At 29.3% G+C, this 19,502-nt stretch overlaps 1 long non-coding RNA gene across 1 annotated transcript; it reads right to left on the bottom strand.

Annotated features, from left to right (window-relative positions):
* Window positions 1–1,331: 1,331 nt before the first annotated feature.
* LOC136232308 (uncharacterized) lies at window positions 1,332–12,585 on the bottom strand. Its single transcript, XR_010690462.1, has 3 exons — window positions 12,342–12,585; window positions 7,241–12,247; window positions 1,332–1,902 (listed from the first exon to the last, which is right to left on the bottom strand). It is a non-coding gene; the product is annotated as an uncharacterized lncRNA (long non-coding RNA).
* Window positions 12,586–19,502: the final 6,917 nt, after the last annotated feature.

Here is a 19,502-nt window from a genome sequence, read left to right as displayed (position 1 = left end):
ATGAAATCTTTCCAAAATAATATAATTAATATATATTTTACATGAAAATAACCATATTTATGTATGCTAATTTAGGTATATTTTGTGTTTATCAGTACCCTGGCCGATTTGTGATGTAGTACCTATAGTATTATTTTTTTTTTGCAAACATAAGAAATAGTAATACAATTTTAAATATTCTGATGGTAACCTATTTCTTAATAATATTCCAATGTTCTTTAAAAAAACCAATATTCTAATGTCAAAGTTAGTAAAAAAAAAGTTAGAATATAACATAATGAAGAGTGAGAAAAATAGATATTATCTACTTATAAGTTTTTTTAGTGTGAAAGTAGTATTTTAGCTCTAAAGTGGATAGTGCCACAGTTTTTATGTATAGAATATATATATATATATATATATCAAGAGCTGTGAAAATGGAATGGATTTAAAAAAGGCAATATTTGAAGTTGTAGGAAAACATTAGTTTTTAATAAAGAAATAATAGTAGAGAAATGTGAAGTTGGAGTGGAGAGGTGTGTATATATTAAGAAAAGTTGTGATGAAATTAAATTCTGATTCAAAATTTGCAGAGTAATTAAATGAACAAGTTGCAGTAGGTATATGCAAAGTCCATTGTTTGACATATATTCATTTTAAAAACAGAAGATATTTAAATCGCATATCCCCAAGTAAAGTAATTCAGAGCTGTCTGTCACATTGTTTGACATTCTTTAATAATAGAATGATATTTGAACCAATATATTAATATTCCTTTGTCTCATTTTGATGATCTGGCTATGTCTGGGACATCCATTTCATTTTCATTTTCATAATCAATATGAATATGATTATTATTCTTCTTGTTATAATGATTCCATTTGGTATTTCTTCGATGAATATGAAAGAGTTGCAATTAAGAGATAGTACAAGAAGTTCCTCTGCAAAATTAACGGAAATATGAGTAGGTATTACTTGTTCAGATTCACATGGAATTCTCTCCCCCTTACATTCTTATCAAATCTCACTTTTTTAACCAAACTTAGCTTTAACAACAATACAATTCTATCTTTGGAGACCTCATGTTTTTCTTTCATACAATCTTCAATTCCTTACCACTATACTCAATTGCCAAATCTAATAACTCTTGAGCTTCAATTCAACTACATTCATGTCAAATTCCGGTTTTTTGTCAGAATTCGTTGACGTATTTTAATGTTACATTCAATCTCCTCCAACCGATGTTCTTGGAAGATTCGTGAGCAGCTCTTTTGATCATAATCCAGATCTTTGTGAGTTTCCGTTAATATCGTGTGCTGTTGTGCAGCTACTTGTTTTGCTGTGTTGTTACAAGAAGGTGCAAAGCAAAGAAGCAGCGGGTAAACAAAATTAAGAATGAATTAGTGATTTTGATTCCAATTAGTAAAGTGAAGAGTTTGACATGGATGATTTGCTAAGAAGAGATAGGCAAAGGAAAACATGGAACAACTTATAAGGCTAATATGGAATTAAGTGGAGTAGTTGTTGCTGTTAAAAAATTAGAAAATATGAATGAATTGAGCAAGAAACAATTCATAAATGAGATGTCGTTGCAGTTGCTTAGGCATACACCAAAAACTGCTCATCCCAATCTATTTCAGCTCTGGAAGCAGTGGATTGGAAGGGAAGAGTGTGCATTATTAAAGACATAGCAAAAGCTCTAGCATTTCGCATTGGAATGTACACATATTCAACCACAAATCACCCATTTCTTCACAACAATTTCACCTTAATATATCATCTCTCTTTCTCTTTATTTCTTAACCAAAATCAAATTTACTCATCCATTCTACAACACACAACTTCTACTTCTTCTGTAGTACCATATTCGTCATTATAGATACACATAAACACCGAAACACACACCGGAAATTAATGGTAGACCTGAGAAAGATTTGGCAATTTTAATTAAAAAAGATTTACAAAGTGTTTTAAAATGGAGAAAAATATTACAATACATATGAACTAATAATTCATATGACTATTTTTTAACACTTGATCTGCCATCGTCCGATTACAAAATGATAATTGAATTGTGACGATATAAAATTACTTAAAAATAAATAAATAAATATATGAACAAACATCAACACATTTGATAAGTACCAATATAAAATTACCAGCCCTACTACAAAGTAAAACACTCATGGTACAAGAGCAGCTACTCACCTAACTTGATATGGTCATCCGCCAAAATACCCTTATCTATCTTTTTTTCTGTAGCCGATAGGTTATTGTAAGTGCGTCATACCCAAAAAGCTGTTGTCAGATTTTTCGATTCTTGAACTTAAGTGATTTGAGTCCCTTAACCACTCAAACCAACCTTAATTGGTTTTCATTCCTTAATTAATAATGGAAAGAGACTCTGTTTCTTTTTCAAAACAAAAGAAAGAGAGAAAGAAAGACTGTCACCAGACTTCCAACGAGATTGGACCGATATTCCAGAGCAGCATCAACTACACTGACATTAGGAGGAGATGTCGGTCGGAAGAAGACTGTCGATGAGGAGAAGAGAAGAGAAGAGAGTAGGAGGAGAGGCTTATAGATAACTATTTAGTGTAGGCTTTTCTTTTAGGGTTAAATTACATCTATAATCAATAAACTTCGCTCATTTTCACGGTATGATTATTGAAGTATGATCACTGAACTTAAAAATGTAACATAAAAATCACTCAATTTTAGATTTTGTAATATCGATAACCACTACACCACTGTGACAGTTGGCCGATCTTTTTAACCGTCGATTCCCCATTACCTAATGGACTTATTCACAATATATATATATATATATATATATATATATATATATATATATATATATATATATATAAATTCAACTTTTTATATGAAGAAGTATAATTTCGTGATATGATGAAGACGGGAGGGTCAAGTGAGAGAATAAATGTGGTAATGTGTCATTCATTTATAGGTAAAGAGAATAAAAGTTAATTAATAAACAATAAAAGAAAGATAAATTTACCCTTTTACTTTTTTACTAACAATGTCACGTAGTTAGTATTTTGAACTATGTTTACTAACAGCATAAAACCTTGAGATACCTGTTTATAAATTTTTAAACCACATGATTTATGTTTTAAAATAATATAAATCATAAGGTTTATTTTTATATTTAGTTTTAAAATTTTAATGAAATTGATAATATGTAAATTAGAAAAATAAAAACTAGTTTTTTTTCCTTGCATTCTCTTTCTCTCTCTTTACAAAGAGAAGTAATGGCATGTTCTTTTTGACTGAAATTAAATTAAATTAAATTAAATTAACTGAATGCTACTGAACTGAACTTAATTGAATTGCACAAAATAATTATAATTATAATAAATTATATATATAATGATATATTTTATATATAAATAATTATAATTAAAATAAATAATGATAAATTATATATATAATAACAAATGATATATTATATATAAAAAAATATAATAAAAATTATATATTATATATATTTAATAAATTGTAAGTTATATATAAGTAATTATAATTATAATAAATAATGATGAATTTATATTTAAATAATATTAAATACTAAATTATATATAAATAATTATAATTAGGGGCCATTTGTTTTAGGGGTTTCAGGAAAGGGTAAGGGAATGAGAAGGTTTCATTCCTTTTGTTGGTGTTTGTTTTATCAATTCAATAATTTCCTTTACCCTCTTTTAGTTTTGGGTTTACCCCTAACTTCTCCATTCTCATTCCCTCTAACCCCCTAAGGTTTTCCATTTCCTTTCCCCTCTTTCTCACTAATTTAAATATCCACTGTCCTTATAAAATTTCATTTTAATCTCTATTTTATTTTTAATTTTATTTTGATCCATATATTTATTTATTCTTACTTTTTTAATCATTCGATTAATTTCACTTTTGATCCTTATACTTATATATTATTTATTTATTTATGCTTAAAAAATATTTTTTAACTAATTTTTACTTTTTTATTTTTATTTTGATCCTTATATTTATTTATTTTTATTTTTTATCCCTAGACTAATCTCATTTTTTATCCTTATACTTATTTGTTTTTATTTTTTATCCTGAAAAATAATTTTGACAAATATTTTTCTTTTATCATATCATTCGGCTTTGGTATTTATTTTTAATTATTTTAAAATAATTATTTTTTTAAATAAAATATTTATGCATTTTCTTTGATTTATTTTATTTCCATTTCATCAGTTTCATTTTCTTTTGATTTTAATAGTTGAATAAATTGATTTTCATTCTTATATTTACATGTGATTAATTTATTAATATAGACATATTATTGTATAGAAATTATTGTTAAAAATGCAAGTCTAGTTTATTACATAATGTCAACCAAACAACCAAATGGAACTGAAACAAACAGAGAAGGAAATTTAGGGTCATTCCATTCCTTTCTCCTTGTTTCCCTTTCTTGATTCCATTCTGTTACCCTTATGCGAACCAAACGCCATTATATATAAATAATTATAATTATAATAATAATAAATAATAATAATTACTAAAATTAAATTAAATTAATGTTGTTGAACTGAACTGAATTTACTTATGCTGAATTTAAGTAAAAAAAACAGGGCCTAAGACAGTTTATACTAGTTGTCTATTAAAAGAAACTTAAAACTTAAAAATTATATCCTTTATATCCTTTATTTAGTAAGAGATGCTATGAATTTCTCACATATTGATTGATGTATTATTTTATAAATATATTAAAGTAGTATTTTTTTTTCATATACTTTCAAGCCCTTCAAAGATTTCAATCCTGATTTCACCATTACATCCAATTGGAGTGTAGAAGAAGACATGAATCCATATGCCATAGGCAGGATTTCATTTCTACAGGGCTAATTTTAGCACTGTGGTTGAGGGTAATTTTTTAAAATTCAGCCCTTTAGGACTAGATAAAAAAAAATTAACCTCTTGTATAATAAAACTTATTTGTTTTAATATGTTAACTATAAAATTAAAAGTATTCAACGGGAAAAGCATATAAATTTTTATTTTCTATAAATTCAATTCTAATTTTCTAAATTAAAACCCCAAATCATTACCCCTAAAATTAGATAATAGTATTAATATTTGATTTAAAGGAAAATTTTGACTTTTTTATTAAAAGGAAAAAATTAAAATTGGATAATGAATTTTTTATTAAAGGGGAAAAATAAAATTGGAGAAAAAATAAAGGTTTGAATAATGATTTTTTTTAAGGGAAAAAAAGGAATAGTGGAGGTTCAAACCAAAGACTTACTTAGAGGTGGAGAGGTTTTTAACTCATTCTTAAACCAATTGTGCTAAGTTATTCTTCTATTTTATTTCTCACACATATATATATATATAATTATTTCTCTTTTAGAGGGGTTGTCCAGGGCGGTACCACCCTACCCAGGGATGGTGCTGGAGATCAGGAAGCTACAGCCCTAGAGACATGAGTTGTCTCTATCCCTAGCCATAGACACCCGCTATAAACAAGAGAAGAAAAACATTCAAAGAAATAATTTACTGTTGAAATAATCCTACATTAGAACCAGACTTTCCTCGTGTTAGCGAAACAAGAACTAGGATAGCCTCGGGTAATTCAGTTGTTTAAATTCCTTTGACTAGTGTCAAACCCGACCCTAAACAGCTTCGGGTACGACGATGAGACTAAATAATAGACGCATGTAAGTCTAAAGTACGATTCTAATTTCTAAGAACACGACCCTTAACTTTTAAGTGAACGTTTACCAACGTTATTACCATTAATTCAATAAAAATAATTTCCTGATAACTCGTTATAGTAAGACATGTACCTCAGGCAGTACGATCTATAACTAATTTCTTTTTCCCTTGATCCATAGTCACCGATCTATTCTCAAATTTAAGTTGATTCAGCAATAATATCAAATCTATTTTTATCACTTAATTCCTACGCTACACGAACAAACAATTTTGAAGTTTTATTATTAGCTAACCTAATAGTCTAACAAACTCTTAAAAAATATTTAATTTAATCTATCAAATTGGCTTGGACTTGATAATATAATCAAGCTTCCTACGTATCCCGGTATTTCCTAATTAGGAATCAAAGCCACGTAGTTCTGAGAAAAATTAATGATTAAGTTAACAAGCTCAATACTAGCTCAAAATAAACATAGGTAACTAATTCATGCACTCCTAAACGGTACGTTCTCTGTACCGAATTCTGCAGCAAAAGAGGAAAAATAATCACACCCAAAACTCATATTTAAAGCAACCTTTCACCCCCTCCATATATCCTTCCATAAATTCATACCAGCAAATCAAATTTAGAAATGCACTCATTGTTCCCATTTTCAACTAGCCCCTCCTACATTATTCACTGTACCTTTTTTTTTTGTATATTAATATTGTGATGTACTTAATTGTTTATTAAGCAGAGTTTCTATTTAGGATTATTTGGGTTTTAGTTTGCATAATTAAGATCACACGGAAGGGTTTTCCACGAATATGAGGCACACGCAAACGACTCATTTTCGTGTAATTAACATGACTCATTCTATCACTAAAACGACTCTTTTATTAAACGAAACATTTTTACCAAACAAATCAAACTTAACGATTGACCTTGATAACAAGGATGAAACACATTTTCGAGCTAAAATATCAAACAACAATTTAAACGACAGAGCCTCCACTAAATGGCACCAATCTACCACTAGATGAAAACATATATTCATTCATGTTACATCTAAATCACTCACTGTCTGCAAATTAAAACTTTTCCTTGCACAAAACAGCACAATATAAGTTAAAACCCCATATAAACAATTCTCAAGATAATAAATCTGCCAACACCACCAATCATATCTTCAATAGCTTAGATTTAGTAAACAACATCATTTTAAATCCAAGAACACACCAAAGGAATCATATGACAAACAATAGCATCCAACTTCATGATTGCAAAATAAATAACCACCAAGTTATACTAATTCAGTAACAGAAGATGAAAGAAAAATTTAGCTTCAATTGTTGCCTTTCATTTTGGCCTTAAAGAGCTCGAACCCATCCTATTTCAAACTAAATATAGCTAATACCATATTCTAGCTTGAGGGACCTGCACTCTCAGTTAGAAGAACTGAGAGAATATCAACATAAATATGCAACTGTAATAAAAAAGGGGAAATCGTGAACAGAACGTATGGACAAAAACGATATACCATAAAAAGCTAGAATCTGAATCACTAGAATTTCTTACCTCCTAACCTGCATGTTGAGATCCGGCCAATGAGAGACTGAATCCGTGAGAAACTAGGAGGAATTGTTCAAACTAACAGAAACTAACAGGAGATCACCACAGACCGGAGCGAAATCCCTCTAAAATGGAATAATCGGACCCATTTCAGCCGACAACCATGGTCGGAGGAACTGAATCGGAGCGAAGCTCCTAGAATCCTTGCCATCTTCGACAAATAAAAAAAATAGAGAGAGAAAGGGAGAGAAAGAGATTAAAACGTTTTCTTTCAGAGAAAGAGAAACTTCTCTTAAATTCTTAATTCCCTAATATCCAAAATAGCCCTTAACAAAAGAAATCCCTTATTTTGCTACCCCAATTTCCTATATATTTTCCTTTTATTCCTCAAACTTATCTAATTATAATGTTTAATGTTATAATGGGCACCTGAAAACTGAATTAACCCGTATTATATACTTAAAACACCTAATTGGTAAATAAAATAAACTTAAAAATATTATGTAATCTAATATTAACTTATAAATAATATTTTTAGACACAGACGTGACAATTCTCACCACCTTAAAGAATTTTGCCCTCAAAATTCATAAATTCTTATACTCATTCTTAACTATTTCAAGTTATTACCTTAAAAAAAAATTCTCCTGTTATTTCAAAACTTTGTAAAGTGAATCATACCCGTAAATCATTCGTCAATATCTTTCAAAATATGGGTTCAGTCAAAGTATTTCGTTAAAATATGACATTTTAATTAGTTTAACGTATGTATCCATCAGAAAGTACATCCTCTTTATCATATATCTAATCATATCCATATTCGAGATGTCTCATATTATTGCCTAGTCCCGCATGGTCTTATCCAACACTTCTTTGCCATACCCGATAGGTCTTTCAACTATGTACACAGGCCATGTCCCTCACTGAACATGGTTTTCAAATATCAAAGCCACCCGTCCGGACTACTCGCGATGGATACTAAACATTTTTCTATTAAAATACCAACTAGATCAAAATTCAACAAATATCCAACCAAACTTCAATTTATATAACTTTTCCATCAAAATAACAATTTAACCAAAATTTCATAAAAATAAACCATCAAATTCAAACCCAACTTCCATTTTTTTAAACATTAGCATCTCATACCTCTTCGCCTAAAACATTAAAACAAGTAAAAACCTTTAGATAGAAATCTCGGTAAGTAGTTATCTATAATAAAAATAAAAATAACTAATTTTCACTTAAAATAGCTACACATATACATTTTATCAAAAGGATACCTTAAAGTTAATAACTTGAAAATAACATTTTTATTCAATTATCAAACTAACTATAGTTATATCTCATATTTTCAAATCAATATAATCAAAACATAATGATCATTATATGAACACTTTACAAAAACGAAAGTTTAAATCAATTTCAATATTGTATCCATCACTGAGTATCCCCTCATGTATCAATCCATAACATATAAACATATTCGAGACATCTCTTTAACATTGCCTAATCTCGTATGGTCTTACCTAATGCTTCGCTGTCATACCCGATTAGGTCTTTAGACTGTGTACATAGGCCATATTTCTCACTAAATATGGTCTTTAAATAACAACCCACCTATCCGGACTACTTCTGACGGATACCAAAAATACTTTTTTTTTTCAAAATACTCATTTAAAGTAGGAATATATATACATAATTTCCTTTCTCATAGACTAATCTCATAAAGTTTCCGATATCAAATTCCAATATTTGCTATTATTAAAATATCAAACATTTCATATTTTCCAGCAAATTCATATGCCCTTCATTTGTAGAATTTTATCTCTGTTCACGCATGTCAACAATCAACCCTTAAAAAGAAAACTAGTTTCACATACCAAAACATTTTGACTTATAAATCATGTCTCAATCACATCCACAAAACCAAATTTCAGAGAGCTTCTTTACTTGACAGTTCTCATGGCATCCAAAATCATCCAAAGTCCATCTTTATGGAGTACCAACTACCCACTCAATGATATCATGGAGCAACAAAATCTTAAGTTAATTTTTGTCTTCAAAATAGTAATTTTGACATGGTATATATATAAACCATAGCTTTTTTTTGTTTATCAATATGAGAATAATAACTTTTAACTCATTTTACAACCTAAGATCTAAAACCAATTAATTCGCTCTTTTTGGACCTGTGAAGCACAAAGAGCTCCAAACAAACACGTAATATGCCTTAATTATGATTACCAAAGCATGACCAAACCAAGTCTAAGTGAGAACTTTACCACACTATAAGTTTGCAAAATATATAACCCCATTTAATTCCATCAGTTCACCTATAAAACACTCAATTTGATTGTAATAAGTATAAACTACAAACAAAACCCAAGGATATCTTGACCATAAACACGGAAAATATTATATAAATTAGAATTCGAATAAATATATCCTCAATCATTAAAGTCTCAAGATTCATTAACTAAATCTAAACCACTCTTAAATTTCACTATTCGAATCCATGGTTCCATATATTAACTCAAAGTATAAAAAAAATTAACTCCCAAGTACCTTGCTTCACCCCACATTGAGGTCTATAAAAAAATAGTAACTCAAACCTTAATCAGACCAACTCAAAGTATAAAAAAATAGCTCCACTCATAAGGCCTATAAACCTATAAGTATTCAGTTTTTATTTATATATTAAACTTGTAAATACTCCAAATATACTTCCACCTAGTTCACCAGCCCATATAATAAAGTACTTCATAATGTCTTGATTATGATCAAAGTTTTACAAACTTTGATGTATATATATTGAAAACCTGTAAAATCTATGACTAGTAAAGACCTTGTAAACTAAAACTATGATTTAATAAACTTAAAATTAACATTATCCATACAAACACCTAAAATCTTCTAAACCACTCAATGCACTCTTATGGATCCATAAGTCCAATTCATCTTTAATTCAATTAACCATACCAAAAAATCCATACAAATAGTAGATAGATCAAGGTTCAATTTATTGTAAAAAGAAAAATGAGGAAATTCGTTATTAAGTGAACTCGTAGACACAATAAAGAAAATTTTAGTCCTCGTATTCTTCAAAAGCTGAAATCACAGTTCGATAAGGTCATAGACCACATTTCCTCATATGACTGGTGAAACCTTAGAAAAACATGCAATAAGTACTCACTATCAAAATATTTGTATGGTTCCAATTGATCAAATTAAATCGCATTAAGTGCTACTTCTAATTGAAAACTAATGATTGTAAGTACCATAAATTGTCAGCATAATCCTACAATTGAAGATAGGCAGCAAATCCACAAAATGGATAATCAACTATCTCATATGCTAATTGCTTTTGAAGAATAGTAACTAAAAATTGTCGTTATTAACTAATACAACACAATAAATAGAAATTTCTCCATCACTATATATATTTATATTAGGTCCGAGGAAATTAACCTAGGGTTCTGATACCAAAATGTCAAACCCGACCCTAAACAGCTTCGGGTACGACGATGAGACTAAATAACAGACGCATGTAAGTCTAAAGTACGATTCTAATTTCTAAGAACACGGCCCTTAACTTTTAAGTGAACGTTTACCAACGTTATTACCATTAATTCAATAAAAATAATTTCCTGATAACTCGTTACAGTAAGACATGTACCTCAGGCAGTACGATCTATAACTAATTTCTTTTTCCCTTGATCCATAGTCACCGATCTATTCTCAAATTCAAGTTGATTCAGCAATAATATCAAATCTATTTTTTACCACTTAATTCCTACGCTACACGAACAAACAATTTTGAAGTTTTATTATTAGCTAACCTAATAGTCTAACAAACTCTTAACAAATATTTAATTTAATCTATCAAATTGGCTTGGACTTGATAATATAATCAAGCTTCTTACATATCCCGGTATTTCCTAATTGGGAATCAAAGCCACGTAGTTCTGAGAAAAATTAATGATTAAGTTAACAAGCTCAATACTAGCTCAAAATAAACATAGGTAACTAATTCATGCACTCCTAAACGGTACGTTCTCTGTACCGAATTCTGCAGCAAAAGAGGAAAAATAATCACACCCAAAACTCATATTTAAAGAAACCTTTCACCCCCTCCATATATCCTTCCATAAATTCATACCAGCAAATCAGATTTAGAAATGCACTCATTGTTCCCATTTTCAACTAGCCCCTCCTATATTATTCACTGTACCTTTTTTTTGTATATTAATATTGTGATGTACTTAATTGTTTATTAAGCAGAGTTTCTATTTAGGATTATTTGGGTTTTAGTTTGCATAATTAAGATCACACGGAAGGGTTTTCCACGAATATGAGGCACACGCAAACGACTCATTTTCGTGTAATTAACATGACTCATTCTATCACTAAAACGACTCTTTTATTAAACGAAACATTTTTACCAAACAAATCAAACTTAACGATTGACCTTGATAACAAGGATGAAACACATTTTCGAGCTAAAATATCAAACAACAATTTAAACGACAGAGCCTCCACTAAATGGCACCAATCTACCACTAGATGAAAACATATATTCATTCATGTTACATCTAAATCACTCACTGTCTGCAAATTAAAACTTTTCCTTGCACAAAACAGCACAATATAAGTTAAAACCCCATATAAACAATTCTCGAGATAATAAATCTGCCAACACCACCAATCATATCTTCAATAGCTTAGATTTAGTAAACAACATCATTTTAAATCCAAGAACACACCAAAGGAATCATATGACAAACAATAGCATCCAACTTCATGATTGCAAAATAAATAACCACCAAGTTATACTAATTCAGTAACAGAAGATGAAAGAAAAATTTAGCTTCAATTGTTGCCTTTCATTTTGGCCTTAAAGAGCTCGAACCCATCCTATTTCAAACTAAATATAGCTAATACCATATTCTAGCTTGAGGGACATGCACTCTCAGTTAGAAGAACTGAGAGAATATCAACATAAATATGCAACTGTAATAAAAAAAAGGGGAAATCGTGAACAGAACGTATGGACAAAAACGATTTACCATAAAAAGCTAGAATCTGAATCACTAGAATTTCTTACCTCCTAACCTGCATGTTGAGATCCGGCCAATGAGAGACTGAATCCGTGAGAAACTAGGAGGAACTGTTCAAACTAACAGAAACTAACAGGAGATCACCATAGACCGGAGCGAAGTCCCTCTAAAATGGAATAATCAGACCCATTTCAGCCGACAACCATGTTCGGAGGAACTGAATCGGAGCGAAGCTCCTAGAATCCTTGCCATCTTCGACAAATAAAAAAAATAGAGAGAGAAAGGGAGAGAAGGAGATTAAAACGTTTTCTTTCAGAGAAAGAGAAACTTCTCTTAAATTCTTAATTCCCTAATATCCAAAATAGCCCTTAACAAAAGAAATCCCTTATTTTGCTACCCCAATTTCCTATATATTTTCCTTTTATTCCTTAAACTTATCTAATTATAATGTTTAATGTTATAATGGGCACCTGAAAACTGAATTAATCCGTATTATATACTTAAAACACCTAATTGGTAAATAAAATAAACTTAAAAATATTATGTAATCTAATATTAACTTATAAATAATATTTTTAGACACAGACGTGACAACTAGGCTTTTTCTCTTCGGTGATATTGAATCTCTTGGAGTAAGATCATTCTACTGATCTTCCCCATCTCCTCAGAACTCCCATACAAACAGAGGGGTTAGAAACAAGAGGCAGGATGCTAACAAATAACAAAAAGTGACTTTCTTGCATCAACCTATTGCATGATTTAGGATTGATCTTGCCTTTAATAGGAACCTCAAATATATATATATATATATATATATTTATTTATTGAACAAAACCTCATACATATTTTTTAGTTACAAGGTACAACCCATATATTTATTATAGGAAAAGAAAAAAAATTATATTATGGAACTAGAAAAAAATGGCCTAATCTATTAATATGGATCTTATTCTTTCATCTTATACTAGGACGAAGCCGTTGCATTGCTTCGGGTAATCAGAAACTATAATTAATATAAACTTAAAAAAACATATGAAAAATAAAGGTTATTTTGCAAAGTAATGAGTTTGCATATTTGGTGCAAAAAAATTATTAGTTTTATTGTTAGTTATCTAAGAAACGTCCTTTCAAGTACATGAGAAATCTTTTAGTATGTTAGAGACACCAATTACCTGAAATTGATATTTAATTTGTACAGAATAATATAGATCCATCCAGTTGATATATATAATGAAAGATATAGTCAAATAATCATGAAAATAAAGTTTACAAAATAAAGATTGTGACAGTTTAAAAAAACATCATGTTAGTACAAACGAAGGATTTGAGTACATAGAGATCCTTGCTATCTTTTCTATACGTCTTGAAGCTCAAAACTAAACATATTAGGTCTTTTCTATCCAATTGTGTGGATTGGTTTTGCAATTACTTTACCTAAAATTAAGGTCCATGTGCTGATAAGAAAATACAAACAAATTCAGCTCAACAATAACCTTAATAGAAGGAAACTTAAAACTACTAATACTAAAATCATAAAAAAAATAGAGTAAAAGAAATATCAATTAAAAAATAAAAGAAAAACCCATAAGATTGAAGATCGTTAAACTAGGTCAAGTGACAAGTCACAATGAGGGAAATATATTGAAAACCCATATGTCGAATCAACAACTCCCTAGTGATGGAGAAGATCGCCTTTATTTCATCAGACAATAAAAAAATCCAAAGGAAACATAGTTTCATGCATTTGTAAGAGCTCAATACTTTCCAAACAATATAAATTGAACAACAATATCTAAAGGAGAAAAAAAACCTAAAAAAAATTATTTACCTCTTCAAACCAGAGGTTCCAGAGCTATAGATAGAAACATTGAAGTCCTAAAAATATTAACAAAGATAAAAAAAATAAAAATAAAAACTTCATAGACATCAGTGACCATCAAGGGAAAACTAAGAGAAGAAACACAAACCTCGAATATAATCACAGTACTTAACATCTATTCATGATAAGAAAATAGTTAAAAAACGAACCCGTGGCAAAAGAAGAATAAAAAAGGAAAATAAAGAAAGAAACCTAACAACAAATAACCACCCATAAACCTAAAAATATAACGCACAATCCATCTGATATTTAAAAAATTCAGATCCCATGAAAAAAAGAAGAGGAACGGAGGAAGACAAAGAAAATATCAAAAAAACAAAGATGGAGAGAAAACCAAAAACAACTATAGTCCTGAAATAGAAAGGGTAAATTACATCCATGACCATTTAACTTTATCCATTTTAATATTGTGGACACTGACTTTACACCTTTTAACACCGGTGACCACTTAATTTTAACTAACTTCTCAAAATGGCCGTTATTGACAGTTAACGACCTCAAAATGAAAATATCCAAGAATTAAAATTGTTCAGAACGACATTTACCATTAAACACATTTTTTATTTTCCAAAATCACATTTTTTGGAGTTTTCTCTCTCTAAAAATTTACGCTCTCTCCTAACAAAACACCCTAAATGACATAAAAACGAAAATTTTCAAGAATTAAAGTTACTTAGAATATTATTACGCTTTGGATTTTTTTATTTTTAGACCGTCAATGGTCGTTTTGAGGTATTGAGTGACCACCGATGTTAAAAAGTGTAAAGTTTAGTGGTCATACTGTTAAGAATTGAAGTTAGTAGCCATAATATTAAATGGGTAAAGTTCAAAGGCCATAGGTGTAATTTACCTGAAATAGAAATGATATAATATGCTGTATAAATCACAAGCAAAATAATTTATCAAAGCGAGGTCGTTTTGAGGTAGGTAGGAAGGTAATTATTCTAACCAACTGAGGGTATAAATGGAAAGAAAAAAACCAAATTGAAATCGCAATTGATTTCATATTACTGTTCATTTCATGACTGAGGTTTAATTCTATAGAATAATAATTCCGTAATACACGACACCGTTTACTGCTCAACATTTCAATTTTGTTTTAAACCTTGGAAAAAAAATTATATATATCACACTTGTGTTATAAATTTCACACTTATGCTATTAAATTGCTTTACAATTTCTCTGTTTTACGAAAACAAAAATTTCATTCATAATTAGTTTAGATTAATTTTTAGGCCTAATACACAAATAACTCCTTGAACTTGTCCAAATGTTGCAACTGTCCCCTTCAACTTTCAATTGTAACAACTTACCCCTTAAACTTGTCCAATTGTAAAACGTAACTCCTCAAACTTGTCCAATTGTGAAACACAACCCCAAATTGCTGACATGGACTGCAATTGAAGAAACACGTAAAATACAAAAGCTGCAACGTTCGTAGAGTGTGATAATCGATCTTTGGCGTGAAAGAAACGTTTTACGGTTGCTCCAAGTACGGGGTACAAAAATTCCCAATTTGGAGTCATGTTTTATAATTGGACAAGTTTAAGGGGTAAGTTGTTACAATTGAAAGTTAAGGGAGGCAGTTGCAACATTTGAACAAGTTTAGGGGGTTATTTATGTATTAGGCCTAATTTTTATATATTGATCTTTATCACAGAACCGATCCTCAGATTTTAGAGATCTGGGGTCAAATTATCAAATGAGAATCCTAATAAATAAAGTACAAATAAAAAATAAATTATGAAAGCCAATTTTGGAAAATTTTTTATTTAAAATGATACTTTTTTTTATTGCACTTAACAAACGATAAAAAATATTTCATATGGAAAAAACATTTTATATCACTTTAATTATCCAGTTTCTCATATAAAACAATGTCTACGAGCATTTTTAGATCCAAAATCACTCATAATGTTGTCTACATCAATATGTCCTAACATATTTCTCTTAACACATAAAAAGGTTAGATCATTGGAAAAAACAAAGTAAAACTTACTTTGTAAAAAACAAAGTAAGCATAGCATAACTCTTAACCTTTAATGGTCTCAAATAACTTTTCAATATAAAACCTTTTTCAGCAAATGCAACGGTCACTAACATATTTAAGAAGATTCGAAAAGCAATTGAAATATTTGGATAACAAACTATTGTTTTAACAAACTTATGAATTTCAAATATTGACATTGCTAAAACCACTTTTAGTTTTTATGTACTTGACATTTTAAAAAATGATTACACATCTTTTTTTTAACCTAAGTAAAATTAAAGACCTACTACTATGTTTGGGCCTTCCTCATTCTTTGGGCCCTTGGCAGACGCCCTTCCTATTCAGACTTAAGAATGGACCTACTTCATCATTAGAGTAGTTGCATTTATAAAAAGAAGTTTTTCAAAATTAAAATTGATGTTCTACTATATCTCAAGGAAAATTAAATGCATGTGTTATATTAGCTATTGAAAATATATCAACTATTGAAAATGAGACATTAATTAAAGGACATTAAATAAAATTTTAATTAGTGATTTTGCATTAAAAAATTCTAAAACATTTTTAGATAAATATTAATTTTTTAGTTTTTGTAAATATATATATTTTTTATCTTATTTTGTATTTATAAATGTTCTAGCGCACTTTTCCGTCCAAAAAGATGATATTGTATATAAATATATGTACTTTTACCCGATATTAATAGTTTTCGTTCCAGACCCATTGATTTGAACTACTTAAACTAAAGCTCTGATATCCATAGTCGAGAGCATTCTCTTATGGAATCTTGCAAAAAATAAAAGAAAAAGAGCCTCCTTTAGATTAAGTTAAATGGACATGGTAAGTAATTATGACAGCAAGATTACAGAAAATGAAGAACTTTAGGAGAAAATTTAAGCTTCCTTACGTTATTCCACAACTTGTCAGGATTTGATGAATATTCTGCCAAATCACTGAGAACCCTATTTAGTTTAATGACAACTTGATAACCTGTTCGCACTTCATAGACTCTTCATCTGGATAAAGGCCAGAACATTTGATCACTTCTAACGGGACTAAGCAGGATATGCATCAATGTCTCTGCATCCTCGCATCCCAACACGCCACTTCGTCACTGATATATAATTCTTGTTTTTTTTTCAGTTTTTAGATAATTATTGTTTTGTCTTCTTATTTTTTCTTCTATTTTCAGTTTGTATATTTATTATAATAGTTACTTCATTTTTATTAGTTATATTTCAATTTAATGTTTACGAGGGTAATAGAACTTTGTCTTTTGTTTTTTCAACATCTCGTTTCACACAAAAAAAAAAGTGAGAAGAAACTGAAACAAAGAAAAATTTACATGTTAACAACATATAATTTTTTTTATGCAAATCAATAAATATAGTATTTATAGAGATAATGTAAACTCGTGTATTCTCTTTACTCTTAAGATTCCAATTAAACAAACAAAAAAAAAATGTCTAAAACCCTTTTTGAAAATTCTCTTTGCTTCCACTACTATATATAAGCCTTGTTTGGTAAATAGATTTTTAGGGTAAAATTAGAGGTTTGAGCCACTTTATAGATTTTGACTAATCAAATATCTAATAGTAGTGTTTGGTGAAAAGATGTTTGAAAGAACTTATTTAGTCCAAAAAGCTAATGTTGCAAAAACTGGTTTTAGGAGTTCTTTCGATTAGCTTATTAATGTATCCCTTTTTAAGGACATATTTACCCATTAACTTCAAATAAAAGCTTTACCATGTATTTATTTATCATTTTACACAATCTGCTGTTAGCAATCAGCTAAGTTTTACCAAACATGTTTGCACAATTAGCTAGTCAGATCAGCTAACCAAAAAGTAATCAGCTAACAGCTAATATAATCAGTTAACAGTTGTTTCACCCATATTTTAATTTGGGCCAATTTCGTCATTAATTACTTAATTCGGCCTAAATTATGTAAGTTGATTAGATTCAGGCTGATTGGATAATTTTACCAATTATTCTGGCTTGGATTTGTAATTATTTTCTTAGTTATTTTTTAGTCAAAAGTTGTATAAAATATGAAGTTTTGGACCAATTTGTTAATTTACCAAAAATTCTACTAAAATGTGCAATTGTCAATCAAATTGACAAATAATTCAGCAGCATTACAGTTGGAAAAGGAATGAAGCTAAAACATGGGTTAGTGGGAAGATAATGGGTATGAGCAACCTTGTTTCATATAGAACTTCCTCACTGAAACGTGGATCTTTCTTACTGAAACGTGAATCTTTCTTATTGGGAAGTTTCCTGCATATATTTTACAACGGAAAAACATAATTCAGAAAAGTTAATGAATGAGAGTAGTTATAAAACTTTCATGCTGAAATTTAGAACTTCCTTACTGAAACGTGAAACTTTCTTGCTGACCAGTTATTTGCATATTGTTTTACAACATAAATGAATACCGATTATAGCAGCAGAAAAAAAGGCTCAACAATCTCAGAAAAAAATCTGAACAACAAATTATCAATTTCTTTCAATTTTCAATCTTTAGTTCTACCATCTTTCTTTTTCAATTATTAGTTTTACAAATTCAATTCCTATATTTGTAGTTATTTAATTTCAATCTCAATTTCAAGCTTTCAATCGTATATTCTCAATTCGACATCGTTTATATTAATTAAGCATTACTTTGTTTTTAACAAAGTAAGCATTACTTTGTGTGTTTTTACCATTAGATGAATTTTACACCCCATCATCCAATGGTGAAAAACACAAAATAAGAGTTACTTTGTCAAAAACAAAGTAACCATAGAGTCACATTAATTAAGTCAACATTTTTTACAGTTTTAATGTCGAATCTTTAAACTTTTTCATCCTTGCTTTTCACAATTTTTTTGATCAGCAGTCAGATTTCAAATTTCACACTTTTATAATTTTTCTATAAAATTACTAGCATGCTCGGAATCCAATTCAAAAAAGACGAAACAATAGTATATGTACGAAAGTGTCTTTTATGGTTATTTTGTTTTTGACAAAGTAAAGTTTACTTTGTTTTTTTCACCGTTGGATGATGATGGACTTTAACAAAGTAAGTTCATCCAATGATGGTAAAAACAAAGCAAGACTTACTTTGTCAAAAACAAAGTAAGCATAGCCGAACCCTATATACGAATATTACTACGGTGTTAGATAGTATATGTACGAATATTACTACGATGTTAGATAAAAATTTCTTGCAAAAGAGAAGAAACATGAGCCCTTCGAAAACATAGGTGTCGACATGCCACGTGGCAATGAATAGAGAGATCCAACTATCCATCAGCACAACCAGAGAGATTCTACTTTCTACTCTCTTCTTTTTCT

Source organism: Euphorbia lathyris, chromosome 6, assembly GCF_963576675.1.
Source record: "Euphorbia lathyris chromosome 6, ddEupLath1.1, whole genome shotgun sequence".
Taxonomy (NCBI): domain Eukaryota; kingdom Viridiplantae; phylum Streptophyta; class Magnoliopsida; order Malpighiales; family Euphorbiaceae; genus Euphorbia; species Euphorbia lathyris.
The sequence above is the reverse complement of the archived record's forward strand: the minus strand, read 5'-3'. Positions and strand labels throughout refer to the sequence as shown.